This window comes from Pristis pectinata, chromosome 1, assembly GCF_009764475.1.
Source record: "Pristis pectinata isolate sPriPec2 chromosome 1, sPriPec2.1.pri, whole genome shotgun sequence".
Taxonomy (NCBI): domain Eukaryota; kingdom Metazoa; phylum Chordata; class Chondrichthyes; order Rhinopristiformes; family Pristidae; genus Pristis; species Pristis pectinata.
In genome coordinates this window covers 18776564-18802394 of record NC_067405.1, presented here as the reverse complement: position 1 = coordinate 18802394, position 25831 = coordinate 18776564, and the positions used below count along the sequence as shown (strand labels likewise).

Below are 25831 nucleotides of genomic sequence, written 5' to 3'. Positions count from 1 at the left end.
TCGGAATATTCCGGACCCGGTCCGTGACATCCTGTACCCTGGCACCAGGGAAGCAACACACCATCCTGGATTCATTGTTGAGTTCACAGAATCTCTTATCTGCTCCTCTCACTATAGAATCCCCAATAACCACTGCATTACTCCTTCCCCTCTGGACCACAGCACCAGGCACGGTGCCAAAGTCCCATTTGCTGTGGTCTTCCTCTGTCGGGTCATGGACTGGGGTCATGGACACTTTGAGAAAATGTGAACACAGTTTAGTGCTTGAATTACATTTTCTTTATTTTACTTCATTTTATTTTTCTTCATTGTTTGTCAATATCTTAAGGTGCTTTTAAATAATTTTACTGTAAAGCAGGAAATGCACATTGCTTAGTAACTTGCACGGTGGTGGAGCTATGTTCATGATCTGAGTTGGGTTTTGCTAGACATATCTGGAAAGTAGAACTGGGAAAACCTCCAGCGCAGCATGGTTGTTGAGCCCTTTTCACTCTGAAAATCACACAGGAATTTCAGGCTGTTATTCCACATGATGTAAACAGTTAAAGCTAATAGAAAATAGGCTTTCAAAATGGCTAAAAGTTATTTCAAATTTAAAGATAAATATATGTATTGATCATCCTCAGTAATGTTCAGAAATAAGTGTTACATGGAAAGGATAAACCAGCCCAGTCCATTGGCAGCCCATCAACCACCCTAAACATTCATTGCTTCCACCATTAACATATCATGGCTGTCATGTATACCATCTACAAGATGCACTTGAGTTACTCACTTAGTTTACTCCAACAGCACCTTCCAAGTCCACAAATATATATTACCTAGAAAGGCAAGGGAAGCAGACACATGGAAAACTTCCACCTGTAAGTGCCCCTGCCAGCCACATGCCATCCTGACTTGGAAATTTCCTTCATCATCAGTGGACCTAAATCCTGGAACACTCTACCTGCCAGCGTTGGGGGAGAACCATCACCAGAAGGATTGAGGCAGTTCAAAATCATAGCTCTTTGCTACCTTCCCAAGGGTAAATGCTGACCTTTTCAAAAGCACTCAGATCCCATAAAAAAAAAGAATAAAAGTAGAACTCAATCCTTTCAGGTTTAATGGAACAATTTTACTAGTATGTGATATGGCCACCCACTGGGGAAGTAAAGTCATGTTAATACCTGGAGACTGACAAACAATAGCATAACCTGAGCTATGACTTTGAGATGCATCTTACATTGCTTCCTGTCCTTTGCTCCCCTTTGCTACACACTATTTCTCTGTTGACTTCCATTGGTAATAAAATATGATTGACTATGAGGAAATGTGAGGAATTTATTGCCTGGTTTGAAAAGGGTGGCTGAGTTGGAAGTTCAAAGCTTGCTTGGATCTGGTAACTGAGAACACTACTGTGTGTGAAACATGGTATTTATTTCACTAATAGTGTTGAAGCAGCAAAGGGGGAGGTTAAAAGAGGCCCAGAAGTGTTAGAGGATGCAGAACTCAGCAGGAGGGTTTCTCGCAAGTCTAAAGGCAGGAACCTTTTACTTCACACAGCAAGACAAGTAAATGGGCTGCGTTAGAATGCATGCCTGCAATGTAGTTTGCCCAATTTAACTCCATCTAAAATAAAAGAAGATATCGGGTAGATTCTATAAAAACCCATTCACAAAAAATTTGCCAGATCTGATTGTATCTAAGTGGTACAATTCACTCATATATACAAACATAAAATCTCTTCTAATTTGTTTAGTTGAAGTCACCAGCAGAAAAACAAATGGAAAACCACAAAACTGGAGTCACCCACTTTTGACTCAATAAAGCAAGGTTGTTGGAGGGAAGCTTGACATTGCAAGCAGGAATTTGAAAGGCTGCTTAATAACTTGACTGACTAGTGGATGCTGCTCCCATTCCCTGCAGAAGCCCAACCAGCAGTCCAATTTGGCACTGAAGCTAAGCCCAAGCAAGAGATCAGAATGTGATACAGACATCCATGTAGGGTAGAACAAGCATTCTGGTACAACAGTTAGCACTGCTACCCCTACCCCACAGCTACAGAGACCTAGGTTGGCTTCTGACCTTCTGTACTGTATTTGTTGAATTTGCATGTTCTCCATCATGGTGTGGATTTGTGTTGAATTCTCTTAGATCCTTGTGGGTTAATTTATTGCTGTAAATTAGCAGTTAGTTTAAGTATGTGGCAAAAGAACTAATGGAACATTAGTGGGCATATAAGAGAAAATAAGTTGCAGGACTACTGGGAAATAAGGAGAGGGGAAAAGAGGGTATTGGAAGCTGTCATGGACTTTATGGGCTGAATGGCTTCTTTCTGTAGTTAATCATTTAATCAAAATTAATCATTTACAGAACATTTGGATGCTGTGTGAAGAGACAATTGCTCCACATGATGGTTTAAAATGGAGTTAAAAATTGTGCAAAGTATCCTGATTTCTTTTTCACTTATAATTGATGCATTACAATCTTTTCCATGTTTATCAAAGAAGGTATATTGGCCTTGAAGCACATCATGCACAGTGTCATGAAGTTGGAAATCATGTTAATGCCACATTAACCAATTTTGCAAAATTTCTGGAATTGTTAACATGTCACCAGTATCGAACAGTCATGTTTGTTGCCAGATGTTCCTGTTTTTCCATCATCCATGTTACTTAAATGACAGTCCTTCAACACCCAAAATTCCTCCCTTATAGGATTTTCAACTTAAAATAATGAGAAGCAGTCTTCACTCAATGAAGGACTAGCTTCTATTAACAGTTCACAAAGAACCTTATTTAATGGGTCTATTATTATAAACCTGCTTTTGTTGTCAGACTGCTTCACTCTGAGTACTCACAGCTTACTCTGCACACTGTTCAAATTGAACACTGACCCTTCTGTGTATCCTCATAACCTTACTGCTACCAAAAGTGGTTTAAACTGCCCATTTGGTGAGACCTAATACTGCTTTTCATGGATGATGTCAGCTTGGTATTGGTATTGGTTTATTATTGTCACTTGTACTCAGGTACAGTGAAAAACTTGTCATGCATACCGATCGTAGAGGTCAATTCATCACACAGTGCAGTTACATTGAGTTAATACAGAGTGCATTGATGTAGTACAGGTAAAAACAATAACAGTACAGAGTAAAGTGTCACAGCTACAGAGAAAGTGCAGTGCAATAAGGTGCGAGGTCACAACAAGGTAGATCGTGAGGTCATAGCCCGTCTCATTGTATAAGGGAACCATTCAATAGTCTTATCACAGTGGGGTAGAAGCTGTCCTTAAGTCTGATGGTATGTGCCCTCAGGCTCCTGTATCTTCTACCCAATGGAAGAGGAGAGAAGAGAGAATGACTCGGGTGGGTGGGGTCTTTGATTATGCTGGCTGCTTCACCAAGACAACGAGTGGTAAAGACATAGTCCAAAGAGGGGAGGCTGGTGTCCGTGATGCTCTGGGCTGTGTCCACAACTCCCTGCAGTTTCTTGCAGTCCTGGGCAGAGCAGTTGCCGTACCAAGCCGTGATAAATCCAGATAGGATGCTTTCTATAGTGCATTGGTAAAAGTTGGTGAGAGTCAAAGGGGACAAACCAAATTTCTTTAGCCTCCTGAGGAAGTAGAGGCGCTGGTGAACTTTCTTGGCCATGGCATCTATGTGATTTGACCAGGACAGGCTGCTGGTGATGTTCACTCCCAGAAACTTGAAACTCTCAACCCGCTTAACCTCAGCACCATTGATGTAGACAGGTGCATGTACGCTGCCCCCTTTCCTGAAGTCAATGACCAGCTCTTCTGTTTTGCTGACATTAACGGTCATGACACCATTCCACTAAGCTCTCTATCTCCTTTCTGTACTCTGACTCATTGTTATTTGAGATACGGCCTACAACGGTGGTATCATCTGCAAACTTGTAGATGGTGGAATCTGGCCACACAGTCATGAGTGTATAGGGAGTAGAGTAGAGGGCTGAGGACACAGCCTTATGGGGCACCAGTGTTGAGAATAATCGTGTCGGAGGTATTGCTGCCTATCCTCACTGATTACGGTGTGTTTGTTAGAAAGTCAAGGATAGAGTTACAGAGGGAGGTGTTGAGTCCTAGGACTTGGAGTTTGGTGACAAGCTTGCTTGGGATTATTGTATTGAAGGCAGAGCTGTAATCAAAAAACAATAGTCTAATGTAGGTGGCTTTACTGTCCAGATGCTCCAGAGCTGAGCGTAGGGCCAGGGAGATGGCATCTGCTGTAGACCTGTTTTGTCGATAGGCAAATTGCAGTGGGTCTAGGTTGTCTGGAAGGCTGGAGTTGATGAGTGCCATGACCAACCTCTCAAAGCACTTCATGATGGTTGATGTTACAGTCACTGGTCAGTAGTCATTGAGGCATGTTACCTTGTTTTCTTCGGTACCAGGATGATAGTGGTCTTCTTTAAACAGGTGGGAACCAGAGATTGAAGCAGGGAGAGGTTAAATGTGTCTGCAAATACTTCTGCCAGCTGATCAGCACAAGATCTGAGCACACGGCCAGGGACACATCTGGGCCAGGTGCTTTCCTTGTGTTCACTCTCCGGAAGACTGATTTTATGTCCTCCACTGTGATCACAGGATCAGCTGCACTGGAGGCTGTCAGGGTGAATGGTGACAATCCACTTCCCTTCTGTTCAAAACACACATAGAATGTGTTAAGTTCATTAGGAAAGGATGTGTTGTTGTTAACTATGCAGCCCAACTTTGTCTTGTAGCCTGTTATGGCAGGTAAGTCTTGCCGTAACAGACAGCTGGTCAGGGACTCTATTTTGAGTCGGTATTGCCTCTTGGCATCCCTGATAGCTTTCCAAAGGTCATACCTTGATTTCTTGTACAGATCAGGATCCCTAGATTTGTGTGCAGCAGTCCTCTCCTTCAGTAGGGAGTGGATCTCCTGGTTCATCCATGGCTTCCTGTTTGGGAACACCCGTATTGTCTTCTTTGATGCATCTTCTTTGCGGAAGATGTCTCCAATTACATCGGGCATCCACAGGAAACTAAACATGCACACTCAGCTTCCTAGCTTCAGGAGCATTCAGCCTGCGTCTGCTTATAATTGCCACTGCTTAAAGTTTGCTGATCACTGCTGCTTTAGGGAGGTCAATGCATGATGTCACAGCGGCACAACTAATAGAGATAAAACAGACTGCAGATGCTGGAATCTGAAGCAACAAAATCTGCTGGAGGAACTCAGCGGGTCGAGTAGCATCTGTGGGGGTGGGGGAAGGAATTGTTGACGTTTCAGGTCGAAACCCTGCATCAGGACAACTAATAGAGCTGCTGCCTCACAGCTCCAATGTCCTGGGTTCAATCTTGATTCTGGTGCTGTCTGTGGTATTTGTTTACACGTTCTCCCTGTGATCGTGGGGTTTCCTCTGGGTGCTCCAGTTTCCTCCCACATCGCAAATACTTTCAGGTTAGTACTGACCACTGTAAGTTGCCCCTGGGTTTATAGGTGAGAGGCAGAATCCACAGGGAATTGATAGGAACGTGTGGAGAATTAAGAAAAGGGATTAGTATAAATGGCTGCTCGATGGTCAGCATGGGCTTAGTGGACTGAAGGGCCTGTTTCTGTGCTGTATGACTCTCTGAAGCTATGACTCAGACTTTCGACCCCACTCGACTTCATCTACCCCACTGGACACATTGACACAGCAGCTAGCTCTAGAGACACGGTGCTATCCGTGGCTTCCTTTAACCATCCAGGACCAGCTGATCAGACTTTGGTCCCAAGCTGGTCTTGAAGGTTATGTTAAAATTTAAGTTGAACTGATGGTGATCCAAGGTCTCAGTGACAGTCAGTCTATCGGCCAGATTTACCGCAGGAGACCCTGGGTAAGGTAATTGGCTTTGGGCCAGTGGAATGGTGAAGAGTCCTCAGTGGATCTTACTGAAGGGGCCAACTGGTTCTCTGTCTTGGAATGGCTAGCAGCCACCAACGTGGTGTACAGGACCATGCCGAGCTCCAGGCATTGGCTGCCTTTTCCAACTGTTTGAACATCTCTAGCTAAGTGTAGGTGGGGCAGTTATGTTTGTCCATCAAGGATTCATCCTCTCCCTTCAGGAGACAGGAGTCCTCCAGGTGTTCTACCCTCAGCTTGTTTGTCAGCCTGTTGGTGAAGACGAATTTCTGTAGCTTGAGGCCATGGAGCGTGGAGCCTTGGCGGTGGCAATGTGCCAACAACAAGGACCATCAGTTGACAGAGTGAGGCCCCGTCCTCCTCCTGGATCCTTTTGCATGCCCACACATACGAGTCCAAGTCGATGTGGCTGTGCAGGAAAAACACGTAGGCACTGCGGTCTCCTGCACTCACTGTGGCCATCTGTCATGGGTGCAGATAGGGTGGGAGGTAGGTGTACAGCGCAATCATCTCATTGTAGCACTTTGTTGGGTCTGGTAATGATATTGTCCATAAGGTTCTTCGAAAGTCAAGATTAAGGCGCAAATCTTGCGGTCATAGCCAATTTATTATATGTTCATAACAAAGAAATAGCAGTAAAGAACTGTGAGTAACAAAGGACTAACAGTAACTAACTCACAAATTCTAACACACTCTAACAAAGAACTAACAGTAACTAACCTTGTGGTCTTTCTTTATACTGAAAACTGGTTCAAGATGGATAGATAAAGGAGTCTTTCCTGATGAGAACAGCCTATGAGAGAACAAGGACAATCTTGATTTACACTGCCATGCCATCTCAGGCTTACAGACAAAGAAACTACACTGAAAATCCACTGAACATTTACAGACAAGCAGGTGATTATACGAACATATAAGCAAGCATAAAGAAAGTTAAACTACAAGAAAAATAACAATTTAGACCTTAATTCAACAACTTCATGGCAAACACCTTATAGGTGCATTCCAGTCAACTGAGTATAACTAGGTCTTATGGACCACCAACACCTGGGCATATGTACTACATTACAATTGTCACTACACTTCAAAACTACTTCATTGGTGCTAAAATGCATTGGGATGTCCAGAAAGGTGAGATTTAAATGCAAGGTTTATAATTCTGTTAACATTTCCTATGATGGTGAATTCAATGTGCTAACCAATCTCGTGGTAATGAAGATTCTCCTGAATACCTTTTTGGCGATATTACTGACCAACTTGTGTTTAAGTATACAGTTCAGTGAAAAGAAAACAGGTTATCAAGGCTTATCTGTAGCTGAGCATCTGCTATGCTGTAAGATCACTTGAAAATACACAGCTGAAGGATGTATTAGTATTGCTGCTCATGTTTTAGTTTAACTACATTAGGGACATTTAAGAGACTCTTAGACAGACACATGAATGATAGAAAAATAGGGGGCTATGTCAAAGGGAAGGGTTAGATAGATCTTAGAGCCGGATAAAATGTCGGCTCAACATTGTGGGCTGAAGGGCCTGTACTGTGCTGTAGTGTTCTATGTTCTATGTTCATATCTCACACAAAGAGGTATGTGAAGACATGGAGGAATTTAAAATAGAGGGATATGTGGGAGGAAGGGGTTAGATAGTCTTAGGCAAGGTTTAAAGGTCGGCACAACATTGTGGGCCAAAGGGCCCGTATTGTGCTGTACTGTTCTGTGTTCTATTTTGTACTTTGGACAGGTACATGGATAGGAAAGGTTTAGTGGGCCAAATGCAGGCAAATGGAAATCACTTAGATGGGCACCTTGGTTGGTGTGGATGATTTAGACCGAAGGGCCTGTTTCCCTGCTGTATGAGACTATGACTTTAACACAAATTCTTCTTGCGGGTTTTCTTGCCATATTTCTCCATTAAACTTTCATCCTGACGAATCATCGTGTGTGATGATATCAACAAATGATTCACAAATCAACAGTATTGGCATTGTTACCTTGGCAGGCTGCATTCAGAGCAAAGTGGAGGTTTGACTTGAATAGGAGTGTTGGCATATAGCAATGCTTTCAAGTTCTAACAGTCTACTTCGTTGTCATTGGGGTGAAAGAGAGAGCCCAGATTCAGATCTTCCATTTAGGGCTGTTCTGATCTAATATAATAGTAGAACAGGTTTGAGAAGCCAAATGGCCTGATCCAGTTCCCAGTGCTTCTATGTTGAGCAGCATCACCTTCATCAAGATCAAATCCCAGCTGTATGCTCCCAGTAAATTTAAATCACTTGGATCAATACCCTGACAACTGTAATCATCAAAAGCACCAGATGAATCCTTAACCCCTTCACCTTAACTTCTCACCGTGGAACCATCTGTCACTCTGTTCATGCCTCAGAGTTAATGATGTCTAAAGCTGGCTCACAGAATTATCCTGAATCAATGTTTCAATTCTATTAACATTCACACTGCCAACCTCCCATAAGGACTGATACTGAAAATCAGAAAGACTGCAGATAATGGAAATATAAAATTAAAAAAAAAGGAAATGTTGGAAATACTCAGCAGGTCAGGCAGCATTCATGGGAAGAGAAACAGAGTTAGCATTTCAAGTGGAAGACCTTTCAGCAGAACTGAGAAGGAAAGAAAAGAAGCTCATTAAACTGCAGGGAGGGTGGGAGAGGGGTATGCCTCTGACAGGGCGACACCAGAGTGACCATACTGATAGGCTGTAAACAAGGTTATCTAGTCAATGAGGGAATGGTAGCAGTTAGAGAGTGAGAACATTAGACAAAAGAATGTAGGAGCTGTGAAATGCAGAGCAGGACAACATGCCCAGAAGGTTAGGCAGGTCATATCCTCCACTTCCAGAGAGAAGAAAAAGGAAAAAAAGGGATTAAGAAACAAAGAAGCTGAGCTAATATCACAGATGGATGACTGTTAATCAGAGAAATCTAGTTACCTGAAGTTGTAGACTTCAATATTGAGTCCAAAAGATAACAATGTGCCCAGATAGAAGATACTGTTCCTCAAGCTTGCATTGGTCCTCGTTGTAACAATGTAGAAGCCACAGAGAGTAGGAGAGATTATTTGTTTTGTTTTTTCTCTGGGACTGGAGGACATGCCCAGCTTGACCTGCCAGGCACACCTCCTTGCTCTGCATTTCACAACTCCTATATTCTTCTGCCTATGTTCTCATTCTCTAACTGCTCCCATTCACTCATCTTGTTTACAGCTTATCCCCATGGTCACCCCGGTTTTACCTTGTCAGAGACACTACCCACCTTGCCTGAGCTTAATGATCTTTTGTCTCTCCTTCCCAATTCTGACAAAGGATCTTTGACCTGAAACAACCCTGCTTCCCTTCCCATAGATGCAGCCTCTCCTGCTGAGTATTTTTACCATTTCTGTTTTTATTTTACACATACATGAACCTCTGACTAAATGAATTATCTTATCCTTGTCAATTATCAAAGAAATCAGACAGCAAAGTCATTTACAAATCATAATTAATAGCTCATAAGCATTGAGCATCCAGATAATTAGTGGATTATGTTAATTCCTTTTTCAATCTTTTTATTAGTTTTCAAATTAATACAGATTAATATATAACATCAATGTTTGTACATGTAATACAAAGAGATCAGGAGAACAATCATGGCATGGATAGTCATAAAGAACAATAAAGTATAAAAACAATCTGTAGATCCAATGATCTGTTAGTAAATGAATATAATATAAAAGAAAGGAAAGAAAAAGATTTATTATATAAATATAAAAGAAAGAAAAAAATTCAAAACAATAAGAAAAATTATAAACAATATATCAAACCAAACTAAGCTAAACAAAAAAAAATACAAAACAGAAAAAAAAACTGGACTAAAATTTCTCAGTAGAAACACGGCAATATTATGTCGTCAACTCCATTCCTCTAAGTTGAAAGGTTATTACAAGGGGATCTATATCATGTGAAAATATTGAATAAATGGACTCCAAACTTCCTGAAATTTAAGTGAAGGATCGACAGTACCACTCCTAATTTTTTCGAAGTTTAAACATGATATAGTTTGAGAGAACCATTGAAAAGTAGTAGGGGGTATTGGATCCTTTCATTTAAGCAAAATGGATCATTTGGCCATTAATGTAACAAAGGCAATCATACGGTTAGCGGAGGCAGGCAGATGGCTGGATTATGTTAGTTGATAAAATAAATAATAAAAGTAAACAAAACAGTCATTTATGTCATAATAATTCAGCCTTAACTATTTGCTAATTATAAACCACAATCAAAATCAGTGTCTGAAAGGGATATACAGTAAATTAGTGAAATTAATTTAGAAATTGCCTCTCTAGATAATTGAAAAGTTAACATTTGTTGGCCAGTCTAAGATTAAAGTTTATTTGTTAGAAATTGGTAAATATTGTTGCAGATTTCCAGGCATAACTAGGCAATATTAGATTTACACTTGTTTCAAAATTTATCAGTGGTAACTGGGGCAACCTGTTGAATCAGCATTGACCTTGAGTGGTTTCTGCCAGCATGAAGTTGCTATTAAAAATAAACTTATTTATTGGCACAGAGTAAACAAACTGCTGGAGGAACTCAGTGGGTCAAGCAGCATCTGTGGAGGCAAAGAGACGGTTGACATTTTGGGCCAAGACCCTCGATCGGGACTGAGCGTGTTGAGGGAAAATAGCCAGTATACAGAAGTGAGAGAGAGAGTAAGACAAGAGGTTGGAAGGTGATCGGTGGAACCAGATGAGGGGGGATAATGGACAGGTGAAGCCAGGTGAAGGAGGGGGATGAGGAAGTGGTGGGACAGAGGCTGGTAAGTAATAGGAAGAAACAAAGCAGTTGGAGTTGGGTGGGGAGGGGAGGAGGTAGAGACAGAGGCTCGAGGTTGATAAGGTGGTAAAGAAGGCATATAGCATGATTGCCTTCATTAGTCAAGGCATTGAGTTCAAAAGCCTGGAAGTTATGTTACAGCTTTATAAAACTTTGGTTAGGCCACTAAATGTGTATTCAATTCTGGTCACCTCATTATAGGAAGGATGTGGAGGCTTTGGAGAGGTTGCAGAGGAGGTTTACCAGGTTTGGAGGACATGTACAATGAGGACAGTTTGGTCAAGCTGGGGCTGTTTTTTTCTAGAGCAGCGGAGGCCGAGGGAAAATTTGATAGAATTTTGTAAAATTATACGAGGCATAGATAGAGTAGACATCCAGTATCTTTTTCCCAAGATTGAAATGTTCAGTACTAGAGGGCATGTGTTTAAGGTGAGAGGGGGAAAGTACAAAGGAGATGTACGAGGTGTTTTTTTTTAAACACAGAAAATGGTGGGGGCCTGGAATGCACTGCGAGGGGTGGTGGTAGAGCCAGATATCATAAGGGCGTTTAAGAGAATCTCAGATGGGTACATGAATATGCAGAGAAGGGAGGGATATGGTCAATATGCAGGGAAGGGGGACTGGATTAATTAGGAGTCATTGGTTTAATTAGTTCTGCACAACATCGTGGGCCGAAGGTCCTGTCCTGTGCTGCGTTGTTCTATGTTCTATGTTCTTTGTTCAGCTAGTCCATTCCCCCCGTGTCCCTTTCCCACTGCTACTGATTCACCTGGGTCTTGCTGGGATAGGGACTACATAAGAACAACAAGAAACTAGGAGCAGGAATTGACCACTCATCCTCTCAAGCCTGCCCCTCCATTCAATATGAGCAAGACGGATCTGTCCCAGGCCTCATCTCTTCTGTGGCAGTTGGCCATCGCCCTGATCTTTCAAAAATGTGTTTACTTGCTTTTTAAATACCTCCATTTATCTAGCCTTCAAACTATCTGGGGTTGAGGATTCTAGAGTTTCACCATCCTCTGCAAGGAGAGAGACTATTTACCAAACTTTGCTGACATTGTTCAAGAAGAAGTGATTACACAAAAATGTGACTTATTCCATTCATTCATGGGACATTGGCATCAATAGTAAGGCTATCAGTTAATGCCTGCCCAATATATGGCCTTGAGAAGGTGGTGGTACTCTGATGGAATGAATTCAAGTCCAAGCTATAATACAATGTGTACAAAAGAACATGTTTCTTGTCAGAAAATTATCCTTCCAATCTCTTCATCAGCAGAATAGCAATAACAGAAGCAGTGTTGTCAGCTGGAATTTTATGAACATCCATAAAAGACAGACATAAAAACACCAGCTGGTTCATCAAGACTGTCACACTCAAATCATGTTGTAACTAAGCATCATGACCTTCAATAAGTCCCTCCAATGAAATGTCTCAGAAGAAGCAGTATCTATCAGTGGTTTCACTGCCAACAACCAACTTCTTGAACAATGTCAGCAAAGCTCAGTAAATAGTCTCTTTCCTTGCAGAGGATGGTGAAACTCTGGAATCCTCAACCCCAGATAGTTTGAAGGCTAGATAAATGGAGGTATTTAAGTAGCAAGTAAATACATTTTTGAAAGATCAGGGCTATGGCAAACTGGCACAGAAGAGATGAAGGAGATACCACACTGGCTCTCCCTGCTTTCAGCCACACATGTTGAACTACTTTGGGGAGGTATACACTGGAAAGCCCCTTCCCCTTAGCTGCCTACCATTTAAGTAACGGGTGAAGTCCTTTACTTCGAGTACCTTCACCCATTTCCCCCTCTTCCTCTATAGATCCATCCCCACTATGCAACAGTAGCTGCAAATTAGAATGCTGAATATATAATTGGTGAATATATAATTAAGCAGGGTTTCAAAACTTTGGCAAGGTTTGACATTCCTATTTTATTCATGCACAAACTCAAGCATATGGTTCGACAGACCAATTACTAGGACCAGGAAATCGATCCTATCATTCCTTAATGACACATCAAGACACATTGCATAAAAGCTGAAATGTCAGTGACATCTGCTATTGCTAGTTTATGTATGTCTTCTTTTTGGTTGTTGTAAATGGCTGCTATAAATCAGTCAAGCCATTGTGTGGCATTCCTTGAAATTATACGGTAAAGTGGTCATTATTCAAGAACATTGCAGCTGATAGAGAAAATTATATTCATTTTCCTTGCCATTTAGAGGTGTAATGGCATATCTGTCCTTCAAAGGTGGAATCTAAACTGCTTTCACCTACCACTGTTCGCAATTGGGTCTAATTTAGTTATTATCACAAGGGTGAAGTTAATAATATTCCACAGCTTCAGGGCCAAAATCCACTCAACCAATTTTCAAATAAATCCTTTTCCCCAAACGTATTGCTAAAATAGGCTTCCCCTATGTAGAATGGAGGAGGCTTGCTTTGTTTTAATTAGTTCACAGGATGTGACAAAGTTTTATTGTCCATCCCTAATTGTCCCTGAAATAAGTGGTTTGCTAACTATTTCAGAGGGCTGTTAAGAGTCACATTGCTGTGAATCTGGAGTCACATTTAGGCCAGACTGACTGCGTAAAGAAGTCAGTTTCCTTTCCTGAAGGATTTGATTGAACCAGATGTTTTTTTTTAATGACAATCTAGGAACCTCATTACTAATGCAAGCTCCTTCTTTAAATTCCAATTTTTTTATTTAATTTTATTTAATCACTAGAATTTAAATTCCCCAGCTGCCATGGTTAGATTCAAACACATGTCTCCTGTTGAATTGTCCAGGATTTTGGGTACTAGTGCAATAATTTAATTACTATGCTATCATTCTGAAAAAAGATTATATAGCTGAGAGTTCTTCTTTGGTTTTAACTCTGGTGAAGCAAGATCTCATTGACCTTCCCAGAGCCCAAGAAATCAAGATGATATATGTCAGCAGAATTTCACATGCTCATCTATCTCTGCAGTGTCATTTGCAGGTATTTTAATTGATTCCTTGAGTTCACATTTTTGCAAAGGATTAAGAACAATATGGTATCCTTTTGACGAAACCCTGAAGAACTTTCCCCTACTCTAATGTAACACCATTGGCAAGTTCCATCTTCCTTTCATTCAGCCAGTGTTTTAGCCACATCCAGGATTTACCTTGGATTCCACAGCTTTCAGTTCCACCATCAGCATGTCTTGGTTGCAGTGGCTTTCCATTTTCCGGATATACAGCACCAGAGAACGAGTTCGCAAATCTGGAAAAGCTTATGCATTAAATATGCCTTGCATTTTAAGAAGAAACAGCACAATACTGACTTGCATTAACCTTGCTAGCAGCAATAAATGAGTATTGTGGTTTGATGCTGAGGGTCAGCCAACAGCCTTTTTTTATTGCTTCCATCTCTCATCCTAAATTATAAGTTATGAACTGCTCAGATTATTGATGAAAGCTTACTAGACCTGATTGAGTTTGTTGATGAATGTTAATATTAATCAATATATTATTCAGATAAATACTGCTTCAGCATCTGTCTTTGTCCCGGCTAGCAACTTGTAATTATTTTACTGAAAATCATATTAAATCAAAGTCTAATCAAGATCGCTTTTTATTGCCTCTTTGCTCAGCTTCCTTTGGAAAAGAAACTGGCCGAGTACTGCATCTTGAGTTGAGATATAAAAATAAATAAATATGCTAGACATTTTGCTTCTACCACTGACAGTATTATCCTTGTCATTGTTACTAAACTGTGCACTTGTGAATTGAACCAATATGGAGCTATTGAGTCACAAGAAGTTCTGCAGATGCTGGATGTATCTGGAGCAATATACAAAAAGTGCTGGAGGAACTCAGCAGGTCAGGCAGCATCCATGGAGGAAAATAAACAGTTAACGTTTCGGGCCGAGATTATTGAGTTCTGATGAAGGGTCTCGGCCCGAAACGTTGGCTGTTTATTTCCCTGCATGGATGCTGCCTGACCTGTTGAGTTCCTCCAGCACTTTTTGTGTATTGCTGGAGCTATTGAGTGTTGTGCAAAGTGTGATGTCAAAGCAGGTGACTGACAGTTGAATATACTGTGTAAGAACACCATACACATTCTTCTCTTCTCTCTTAGGTAGTCCCTCTAGATCAAGAATGACTTTTTCTACTTTGGAACTCTGGGTTCCGAGGTGACTGATGAGCCAATTGTGGAATGCACAGACTCTTCTACAGGCGAGGCACAAGGTAGCTGTCATTAACATCGGGCTTAAGGTGTGCTCCCAATGCAAGGGCTCGAAGTTCTCAATACCATCCCAAATATTTCTTCTCTACTTTAAGCTATCATGGGCCAGGGATTCTCAGGAGCCAATGGGGATATTGCATTTGTTCAAGGTGGCTTCAGAACATCCTTAAATCTTTTCCTATGTCTGACTGGGAATTTCTTGCCATGACAGAGCTCAGAATAGAGTGCCTGTTCAGGAGTAAGGTGTCAGCATTGCCCACCTGAATTTAATTGGAGACTGGGAATGTTGGCCTGGGACAGTAAGTAGTGGTTAGTGTAATGCTATTACAGCGCCAGCAACCCAGGTTCAATTCCCACCGCTGAGTGTAAGGAGTTTGTACGTTCTCCCCATGTCTGCATGGGTTTCCTCTCGGTGATTCGGTTTCCTCCCATATTCCAAAGACATATGGGTTAGGAAGTTGTGGGCATGCTATGTTGGCGCCGGAAGCATGGCAACAATTGTGGGCTGCCCCCAGAACACTCTACACAAAAGATGCATTTCACTGTGTGTTTTGATGTACATGTGACCTCTTATCTCTTATTTTGGTTTGCTTATCTTCAGTGAATATTGTGGAGAGTACGTTTCCAGTGCCTTAAGGTGCCTTTCTTGCGACCAAAAAGCTACCATTTGGAGTGGAGCTAATATACAGGACTGATGATAAGCTTTTCAGCCTACAGCACCTACACTCTAGAACCAATGTCTCCCCATGCTCAAGTCATGGATCATGCAGATGGTGCTTTCATACAGGCATTCTTAGAGGCCAAGCTTCCAGACAGCATTGACTCCTTCACTGAAGTACATGAGAGGATGGGCCTTACACTCATAATCCACAAGCCAACTCACAGTGAAGGTAGACATCCATGATAAAATTCACTATTGCCTTCAGTGTACCGGCACAGCCTTTGACTGACTGAGGAAGAGGGTGCTTGAAGATCAAGAACTCAAACCTAACATAATGCTCATGGTTTGTTAGGCAGCAGTGCCCCTACTCTTCTATGCTTTTGAGACTAGGACTACTTACAGCAGACATCTCAAGAAACTGGAAAAATACCATCATAAACAATAGCATTCCATATCAGTGCCTTTTCAGTCCACCTTTATCTGGAGCAGGAGTCAAACTGCATGGTACAGCATTATTTGAAAGTCTCATAATCCCTAAACAACAGAGTTTGCAAAAAATTAAAAACTTAAGAGATGAGTTTTGGATGCATGAGTGCTACTGAAACTACTGCTGTCATATAGTACACTTAAAATATAACAAGTTGGAGTATAACTGTGCTCAGCAGTTTTTATTTGATTGAAATCCAGCAGTGATGTTTCACATTTTACACAAATGTGTCTTTGTTCTCTGATTTGTATAGTGGCAAAAGGAATGTTTAAACTTCAGCTGTATGTGAGGGCTATGATGGTACCTAATTAATTTCTCCAGAGTAAGGCAACTGAAGTCATAGTAGTTCATAGGATAGGTATAAATGAAAACATGGTTTGGCCTGTTCATTCCAAAGATCTATACCACACTCATTCCATTATCTCCCCAACAACCCTCATCTAATTTTCACCTTTGGTAGCAAGTTCCATGCATTGATCATTATTGGCAGGAAGAAGAAAAATACAACATTAATTTTAAATCTGGCTTTCAGTGATTCACACCCACTTCACAATGACTTCCATCAATGTTCACCTTAAATTAGTGTAAGGAATTTATATTTTGTTGACCCTCATATGTTTAGCAGAGATCACCCTTTGAAGCTTTGTGTGTTATTTAAGGCACTAAAGGGATTTATTGAAAATCCTTTTCATATCTTTGTAATTTTCACACCTCTGTGTCTCATAGAATCAGAGTCATACAGCATGGAAACAGGCCCTTCAGCCCAACTCGTCCATTTTGACTGTTTTGCCAGTGAGTTAGTCCCACCTGCCCTCCTGTCTCCTCCAATCAAGTCTGAAGACCCAAGTCTAGTTTGTCACTAGAGATCAACCGCGGGGCTTTTCTTTGTATTACCTCCAGCAATTATATTTTTTCTTTGTTTTTCAGTAACAGAAATTCAACCCAGTACTTAAAATGGCGTACAAACCAAGCACTGTCGAGTTTTAGTACAGCATTCTCTAATTACATTCTTGTGATTTAACAATTATAGTTTAGCGCTCTATTTGCTTTTAACTGGACCTTGTAAGTAAATGGGATACAAAGGTATTAAAACTCTTTCAGCAGTAGCCTTAACAATTTCACCGTTTTAGTATGCATGAGTAACCTTGCTTTTCCTCTCAATCTGCATCACCTTAAAATGCTTGATATTAAATTTAATCTGCTATTTTTTCAGTACTATAGATTTTACCCAGCTGAAGTATCCTTCTAAGCCTGCCGTATGATTGTTGGAATGTTATTACTGACAAAAAATACTGACCTTTACCTTCATAGGTGAGTTTGATGAGGAAGCAGAGGACTTGAATGTGATAAAAGTCTACCATCTTCAGGTGAAAGTGCAGAACAAATAAAATACATAATCATCAGCAACCATGCTCCAGGGTTAAATCAAAGCAGCCTATTTGGTGGCTTTGGAAAGCTGACAGTAAGTATTAAATTCTGTTCCTTTCCAAGGTTAGAGCTCTTTGTATGTGGCTGCACATTTCATTCATCAGTTGAAAATTACCTGCCATTCCCCAATGTTAGACTGCAAGACCAGCTTCTCTCCAATGTTCCTTTTCTATTTTAAATGGCTTATTTAATGAATCGATGTAGATTATCGCAGACAAAAACATATTTTAAAGTAATTCATAATTCGGGCAGTTTGAATCCCATCTCAAAGCAAAGCACTTTAATAAGGTCAACTGACTTTTAACTCAACAATTCAATATTATGCATGCATTCTTTTATAATTTTTTGCTTAACTTCAGTTATTCAGTATCATTGCTCTGAACTGCAGTGTCGTGCTGAACCTCATACATGTTGTACTTAATGCAACTGTGCCAACAGGTAAACCTTGCAAATGTCCTGTTTCTATCGCAGAACATTACTTGGCTGGCGCAGTGTTCAAAGAATCGGACCCAGAGGTCAATATTGCCAATTTACAGTGCACTTAATTTTCTGATCATTCATTTGTAACAGTCAAATTGATCATCACAAAATTAATTAGGTAGCCAAGGAATGGCAGATGGATATTAATGAGAATGAATACATAGTAATACATAATGAATGATGAAACAAAAGACATATGTATATATTGAATTGGTGCCAATTGGAAAAAGGTCAATGGTTAAAAAATACTCAGTTGCAATTATCAACCATTCACAGAATGCATCCAGGCATTGCAGGAGTCTTGTAGTAGATTGGGTTACTGCACATATTATAGGGTTATCTAGGCTGGATTTGGAATTTGGACATTGTGCCCAGATCTAGTTGACAAGAAACTAAGAAGATATTCAAATACAGGATGCATGCAGAGAGAAGTCACTACCCACTGTCATGGATACACAATATGAGTTAAAGCAGTAGAACTGCTGGCTTTCTATACTGGGGTATAGCCCTTCAAGAGGCAATTGTTGCAGGAATAGAAATGATTCACTCTGAATATTAATTAAATTAAACTGCAATTTGGGAGCAGTGGTTCAAGCTAGCAGGAATTTCTTCTTCACACAGTGCATGTACAATATGTAGAATAGACTTCCAGATGGAATAGTGAAGACAAAAAAACCCACAATCATTTAAGAGATAATTGAAAGCTGCTGTTATATTGCAAAACAAAAGCATTAGCTGAACACATTGCTTGAACTTGCTATGTTTTCCAATGCAGTGTGCAGGTAGTTTCTCCCACTGCTATTTTGTTTCTGTTCAGCCTGGATCTGTCTGGGTGGGATACATCAGATAAGGCTCACAGAGCAGCACAATTCAGAATTCTTTAACACAATAATTTAAAAAATCCAACCAAATGCTGCAAATAAACTAATATAAATACTACAAATAATATTGCATTAAGTTATCATAGATATGACATAAAATGTTGCAAGCAATCTGCACTCGAATAGGACCTCTGTATAGTGTACCTTACAGACTTCAACCCTTCAATGCAGTTGTTTCTCTTTCTCTCTGTGCACTCTTTACTTATTATCCAAAAATCACGCCCGTGACAATTTGATTAGCACAAACTTCCCTTTCAATTGTACTATCTCCATTCTAAATATCTAATGCAGAAATGAATGATGTCCATTTATTAGTGCAACAAGATGTTTTAATGGAGAAAGGTTCAGTTTTGGGTTCATCAGCCATCTAAATCTTGGTAATGAATGTTTCTACTAACATTGACACCTGTGAATATCCATGGAGGACAGAGCTGGACACACTGTAGAGATGGAGACGCAAGAGACTGTAGCTGCTGGAATCTGGAGCAACACACATAGCATTGGAGGAACTCAGCAGGTCAGGCAGCATCTGTGGAGGGAAATGGACAGTCAATGTTTCGGGTTGAAGCCCTTCATCTGGACTGGAAATATGCTGTTATTTATGAAATGGCTTATTGCTTTGCTGATATTATCAATAGAATGGTCCAGATAAAAAGCTTGTCCTTTAAATAAACAAATACTTCAGAATTTTCTCTCCAGATTACAGTCTGTTCAGAAGTTTCAGCTCTGACATTGGCCCCCACAGCACCTTGGGATAGGGAATTTCAGTCAAACTTTTGGTCAATTTTTTAATTCAAGAGTTATGCATTCTTCCCACAGGCATCTGACTACATATGCAATTCATTTTTGTGTAGCATTGCAGAACTACAGAATCACACTCAGTAAAAAATGAGAGTGGGGATGTATTTGTTTCAATTCTTGAAGCTGCTACATGTTGAGGATAGCATGATGCAAGGTAATATTTAAATTGAAACACAAGTAAAGACATAAGTCCAAATTTAAAAGACCTCAGGTAAATTGGTTTAATATTGTCACATGTACTGAGGTACAGTGAAAAACTTTCGTTTTGCATGCCATCCATGCAGATCATTTCATTACAACAGTGCATTGAAGCAATACAAAAGAAAACAATAACCAAACGCAGAATAAAGTGTTACAGTTACAGAGAAAGTGCAGTGCAGGCAGACAATAAGGTGCAAGGCAATAACGAGGTAGATTGTGAGGTCAAGAGTCCATTTTATCATACTAAGGAACAGTTCAATAGCCTTATAACAGTGGGATAAAAGCTGTGCTTGAGCTGTTATGAAGACAGAGCTTCATAAAAGTTGATTTAATTCTTATCAAACATAGTCAAAGTCAAAGCCAAGTTTATTGTCATATGCACAAGTACATGTATGCACAGGTGCAATGGAAAACTTATTTGCAGAAGCATCAAAGGCACGTAGCATCATATAAGCAGCATGCACGAGAAAAACATAAATTAATCATAAATTATACACAATTTTTACAAGAAAAAAAAACACAATTAGAACAAAAAAAAGTCCATTTTAGTGCAAAGTGATCAGAGTGGTCATAGTATTGTTAAACTGGAGTGGTGATCAGGGTTTTACCAGTTGGTTCAGGAACCAAATAGTTAAAGGGAAGTAACTGTTCTTGAACCTGGTGGTGTGGGGCTTCAGGCTTTTATACTTCCTGCCTGTTGGTAGCTGTGAGAAGATGGCATGGCCTGGATGGTGGGGATCTTTGATCTTGGATGTTGCCTTCTCAAGGCAGAACCTCCTGTAGATATTACCGATGGTGGGGAGGGATGTGCCCATGATGTACTCTCTGCTGCTTCTTATATTCCTGCACATTCAAATTGCCATACCAAACCATGGTGCAACCAGTCAGGATACTTTCAACAGTATAAATGTAGAAGTTTGTTAGAGTGTTCAGTGACAAGCCTTAACCTCCTAAGAAAGTAAAGATGCTGGCACGTTTTCCTCTATTTATTAAATCTGCTCAAAAAAGATATCTAATTAAGATTAGAGAAAACACTGAGAACCAGCTCCATCATGGACGCAACCCTCCCCACCATCGAGGACATCTTCAAGAGGCGGTGCCTCAAGAAGGCGGCATCCATCATTAAGGACCCTCACCACCTGGGACATGCCCTCTTCACGTTACTACCATTAGGGAGGAGGTACAGGAGCCTGAAGACCCACACTCAAATAATTCAGGAACAGCTTCTTCCCCTCCACCAGCAGATTTCTGAATGGTCCATGGCCCCATGAACACTACATCGTCTTTCATCTTTTGCACTATTTAGTTATTTTTGTAACTTATGGTAAATTTATGTCTTTATGTCTTGCACTGTACTGCTGCCACTAAACAACAAATTTCACGACATATGTCAGTGATAATAAACCTGATTCTGACTGAGCTTCAGCCCCTGAAGAACACTGAAAATTCAGTGTTCTTCAGGAAAAGAAAATCTGCCATCATTACATCTTCTGACCCATATGTGACTCAGAAATGGCAGTACCGTGGTTGACTCTCAGTTGTCTTCTGAAACGGCTGAGCAAGCCACTCTGAAGATGAACATTAAATTTTGGCTTTGCCAGTGGAGCTATCATTCTGTGAACTAATAAAAAAAATTCACATCCAATTTCTTCTTCTTGCACAACCATTAAAAATTCGATCAAATATTTAAATTTCATTTTGAATTTTCTTGAATGTTGTGAACAAGTTTTTCTACTCCCCAAGCAGCCCCAAGTATCTTCAGGGTTACTTTCCATTAAATTGTCCTTCTAAAAACAGATGGGTCCCAAGGGGATGTCTTACCTGGCTGTCAAGATGCTGCATGTGCCTAGGCTATTTTCTACAAGGAACATGTTCAGATAATTTATTTGAATAGATCTCACAAATCCAAGTGAATCAGCTTTCATGCTTAATGTGGTGCTATTTCATTGATACTAACTAGCCCTCATAACAAGTCACTTAATGGCAACTGTGACTATGCAGTGAGACATAATAAAGGCTGTTCCTGAGTAGCTGCAGGTAAGATCAAAAGCTTCAGAGTTCTTTTTTATTTCTTTAATCATTGCTAACAACACTAGCAATTGTTGTCTATCCCTAATTGCCCCTTATTTCTTGTCCATTCTGACACTGATTGACACCTCAAGGCACCCTTGTGTTCCTTTCAATTATGTAGCACACTTTGAACCCCAAAAAAGAACCCTCCTTTAATGATGTCCATACAAATCAACTATAACAGATTATCTGATCTTTATACAACAGCTGTTCGCTTGCTGAATATACAATATATAGGTTGTTAAATTTCTGATATTGCAACAGGGACATCACTTCAATTCACTTGAAAAGAATTTCGCCGCAAATTTTCACCCTGCTCTCCAAATCACTTGGATTATCTCTGACACATCTCTCTCCTTCCTCGATCTTTCCATCTCCATCTCAGGAGATTCCTTATCCACTGACATCTTCTACAAACACACTGACGCCCACAGCTACCTCGATTACAGCTCCTCCCACCCTGTCTCTTGCAAGGACGCAATCCCTTTTTCTCAATTTCTCCGCCTCCGCCGCATCTGCTCCCATGATGAGACTTTCCACTCCAGGACGTCCGAGATGTCCAACTTCCTTTCTAACTGGGGTTTCACCCCAGCTGTGATTGAGAGATCTTGCACCCGTATCTCTGCCATTTCCCGCAACTCTGTTCTCACCCCCACCCCTCCCAGACCCAACAGGGATAGGGTCCCACTTGTCCTCACATTTCACCCCACCAGCCTATGTATCCAACATATTATTCTCCACCAATTCCGCCATCTCCAAAGGAACTGCACTACCAGGCATATCTTCCCCTCCCCATCCCTTTCTGCCTTTCGCAGGGACCGCTCTCTCCACGACTCCCTAGGTCACTCCTCCTCCCCCCACCGATTCTGCTCTCACCCCAGGAACTTGCCACTGCCCCTGCCATAGGTGCACCTGCCCCTACACCACCTCCATCACCTCCATCCAGGGACCCAAACAGTCCTTTCAGGTGAGACAGAGAGTCACCTGCACCTCCCTTAGTATCATCTACTGCATTCAGTGCTCCAAATGTGGCCTCCTTTACATTGGTGAGACCAAACGCAGACTAGGTGCCCATTCCACAGAACATCTGCACTCTGTCCATAACCGCGATCTGCATCTCCCCGTTGCCAGTCACTTCAACTCCCTTTTCCACACTATCACTGAAATGTCAGTCCTCGGCCTCCTCCACTGCCAGGAGAATTCCAAGCACAAACTGGAGGAACAACACCTCATTTTCCGTCTTGGAACCTTGCAGCCTAACCGCATGAACATCGAATTCTCCCACTTTAAGTAATCCCCACCCTCCTTCCCCACAACACCCCCCCCCACCATGCTTCTTCTCTTCATCCCTTTCCTAGCCTGTCTCTCTTTTTTCTACCCTTTTTTTTCCCCTTCTCTCCTTACCCTTGACCCATCCCCTGGTGGATCTGCTCTCCCCTCCTCCCCTGAACCTGCCTATCACCATCTCTTACCTGCATCTACCTATCACCACCTTGTGCCCACCCCACCTCCCCTCTTTTGTCCACCTATCACTGCTCTGCTTTTCCATCCTGTATATTGGACTTCCCCTTTTCCTATCTTTAGTCCTGAAATGTTGACCGTCTGCTTTTCTCCACAGATGCTGCCTGGCCTGCTGAGTTCCTCCAGCATCATAGTATTTTTCATCTCGATTCCAGCATTGTAGTCCTTTGTTTCTCACTTGAAAAGTAGGATATGCAGTGAAAGTTATTGAAAATCTAAGCCTTTTCTTTTTTTAAAGACTGAAGCATCCAAATATGATGTAGGAAAATAGTGGGGGAGGAGTTGGTTAACATACAAATGTATTACGAGGAACATGTAATGCAACAATTGTGATGAATCCAACAAATATTTGCAAAACAGAAATTGTTTTTGGCAATTGGAATATTTGGAATTGTGGCTAAGAGGAAGAGATGCCACATTAGCAGTTGTTAAATAAAATTAGAACCTAAGGAAATAGGGTATTATATTTACATCAATTAAAAATTAGTTAAATAGAATGTAGAAATAAACAGAGCAATTTTGGGTTACCAGTCACCAACAAATAGGGTACCATAATATTCAGTGAATGAGTCTCCATTTTTTTCAATCTATATGTCTTAGATGAGAGAATCGGGTGCAATGTATCAAATTTTGCTAATTATACAAAGCCTGTGGGAAAATAAGCATCAAGGAGGGTACAAGGGACCACAGTAGAAAATAACCTTGAAATTTATGAGATCATAATCTGTGCCTGATATTATTGAATGCAAAGTTTCAAAATACTGATTTCTTCCCATTAGTACATCGAACTCACTAGTTAGAAAAATACTAAGAGAAAAATCCCTTAAACAGACAATAGATGGTTACAACCTGCCAACTCATACAAACCATAAAAAAACAGTTATCTTGAGAAGTATATATGACCCAACATTCAGTTTCAATGCAAATGAAGATTAGGTTTTAGGTATGACATGTGACTCACCTTATAATATCTGCATTCAAAAGGTCTAAACCAATAAACTTTGCCTTAGGTGCCCTGTTCTTATGTAAAAAAAGAGAACCCAGAGTATTGTAATGGCTTGGGTAATCTGTCCATTCTCCGTGCCTTTAATGCCTTATTCCCTGGCAATGTGTTGAGGCTGGCAGCCAAAATATGATTTAATAGACATTAGCTGCCACGTACAATCCTGCACTGACAGTTTGACTGTCTTGTACCTGATATACTGGGAGTAAAATGGTATTAGACGATCGTTCAATGAAATAGAAAGACATTGGCTGTCACCCAGCTGTCACTCAGTCTACTTCTAATCTACTTTATCATTGGCAGTGCACTCATGGGTTTTGCATAATGCACTATTTTGTTCATACAGATAATATATTCCATGGCAATTATGATACAGCTCTCTCAAGCCCAGTACATTTTTGTATAATAATGAGGGACAAAGAGGGCAATTTTCACCAAATAATTTCAATGAGAAAGGACCTCTAAGAGGGACAAGATGGGGTCTTAAGTTTCAACATTGCTCTGTGTATGGTATAAAAGTTACCTAGGAAATACTCTAGCCAGGAATGGTCACCCAGAGTGTCACTTGGTGGCTAATTACCATTTAGAACATTTGTTAGTTCTCATTAATATGATTGCACTGCGGTGGCAAATGGTTCAACTAAAGTCCTCTCCTAACAGTGAACCGCTGTTTGTCACTTAGAAGGGACACTTACTGTGTCATGGTTATTGCTGTTGAAGGATCTCTAGAACACATCCAGGTCTTTGTCAAGATTTTGCCAACAGTCCAATAGCAGTTATTCCTGAAATTCTCTGAGGGCTTCACTTAAAATGACTTATTCCTCTGTTAGTCCATCTTATTTGAGATCTTAAAAGAAATCAGCAGGAGGAACAGAATGGATCTTATTATGTCTGGACAAGGAATGGGCAGAGGGTCTACATCAAACATAGAATATAGAACTATACAGCATAGGAACAGGCCCTTCAGTCCACGATCTGTGCCTAACACAAATATCAAATTAAAGTAAATCTCTTCTGCCTGGACATGATCCGCGTCCCTCCATTCCCTGCATATTCATATGTCTATCTAAAAGCCTCTTAAACGCCACTATTGTATCTGCTTCCACCACTACCTCTGACAGCCTGTTCCAGGCACCTACCACTTTTTGAGTAAAAAACTTGCCCCCCACATCTCCCTTAAAGATCTGACTGTCCATATCTGTGCAATAAACTTCTATCAGGTCTTCCCTCAGCCTCTGACACTTCAGAGATAACAACCCATGTTTGTCCAACCTCTCCTTATACCCTCTAATCCTGGTAAACCTCTTCTGTACCCTTTCCAAAGCTTCCACATCCTTCCTGTAATAGGGTGACCAGAATTGCACACAATACTCTAAGTGCTG

The 25831-nt window shown here is 40.8% G+C and overlaps 1 long non-coding RNA gene across 1 annotated transcript; it reads right to left on the bottom strand.

Annotated features, from left to right (window-relative positions):
* Nucleotides 1-347: 347 nt before the first annotated feature.
* On the bottom strand, nucleotides 348-24574 carry LOC127572007 (uncharacterized). The gene is made up of 5 exons (XR_007956549.1): nucleotides 24408-24574; nucleotides 19252-19382; nucleotides 13853-13950; nucleotides 6591-6663; nucleotides 348-492 (listed from the first exon to the last, which is right to left on the bottom strand). It is a non-coding gene; the product is annotated as an uncharacterized LOC127572007 (long non-coding RNA).
* Nucleotides 24575-25831: the final 1257 nt, after the last annotated feature.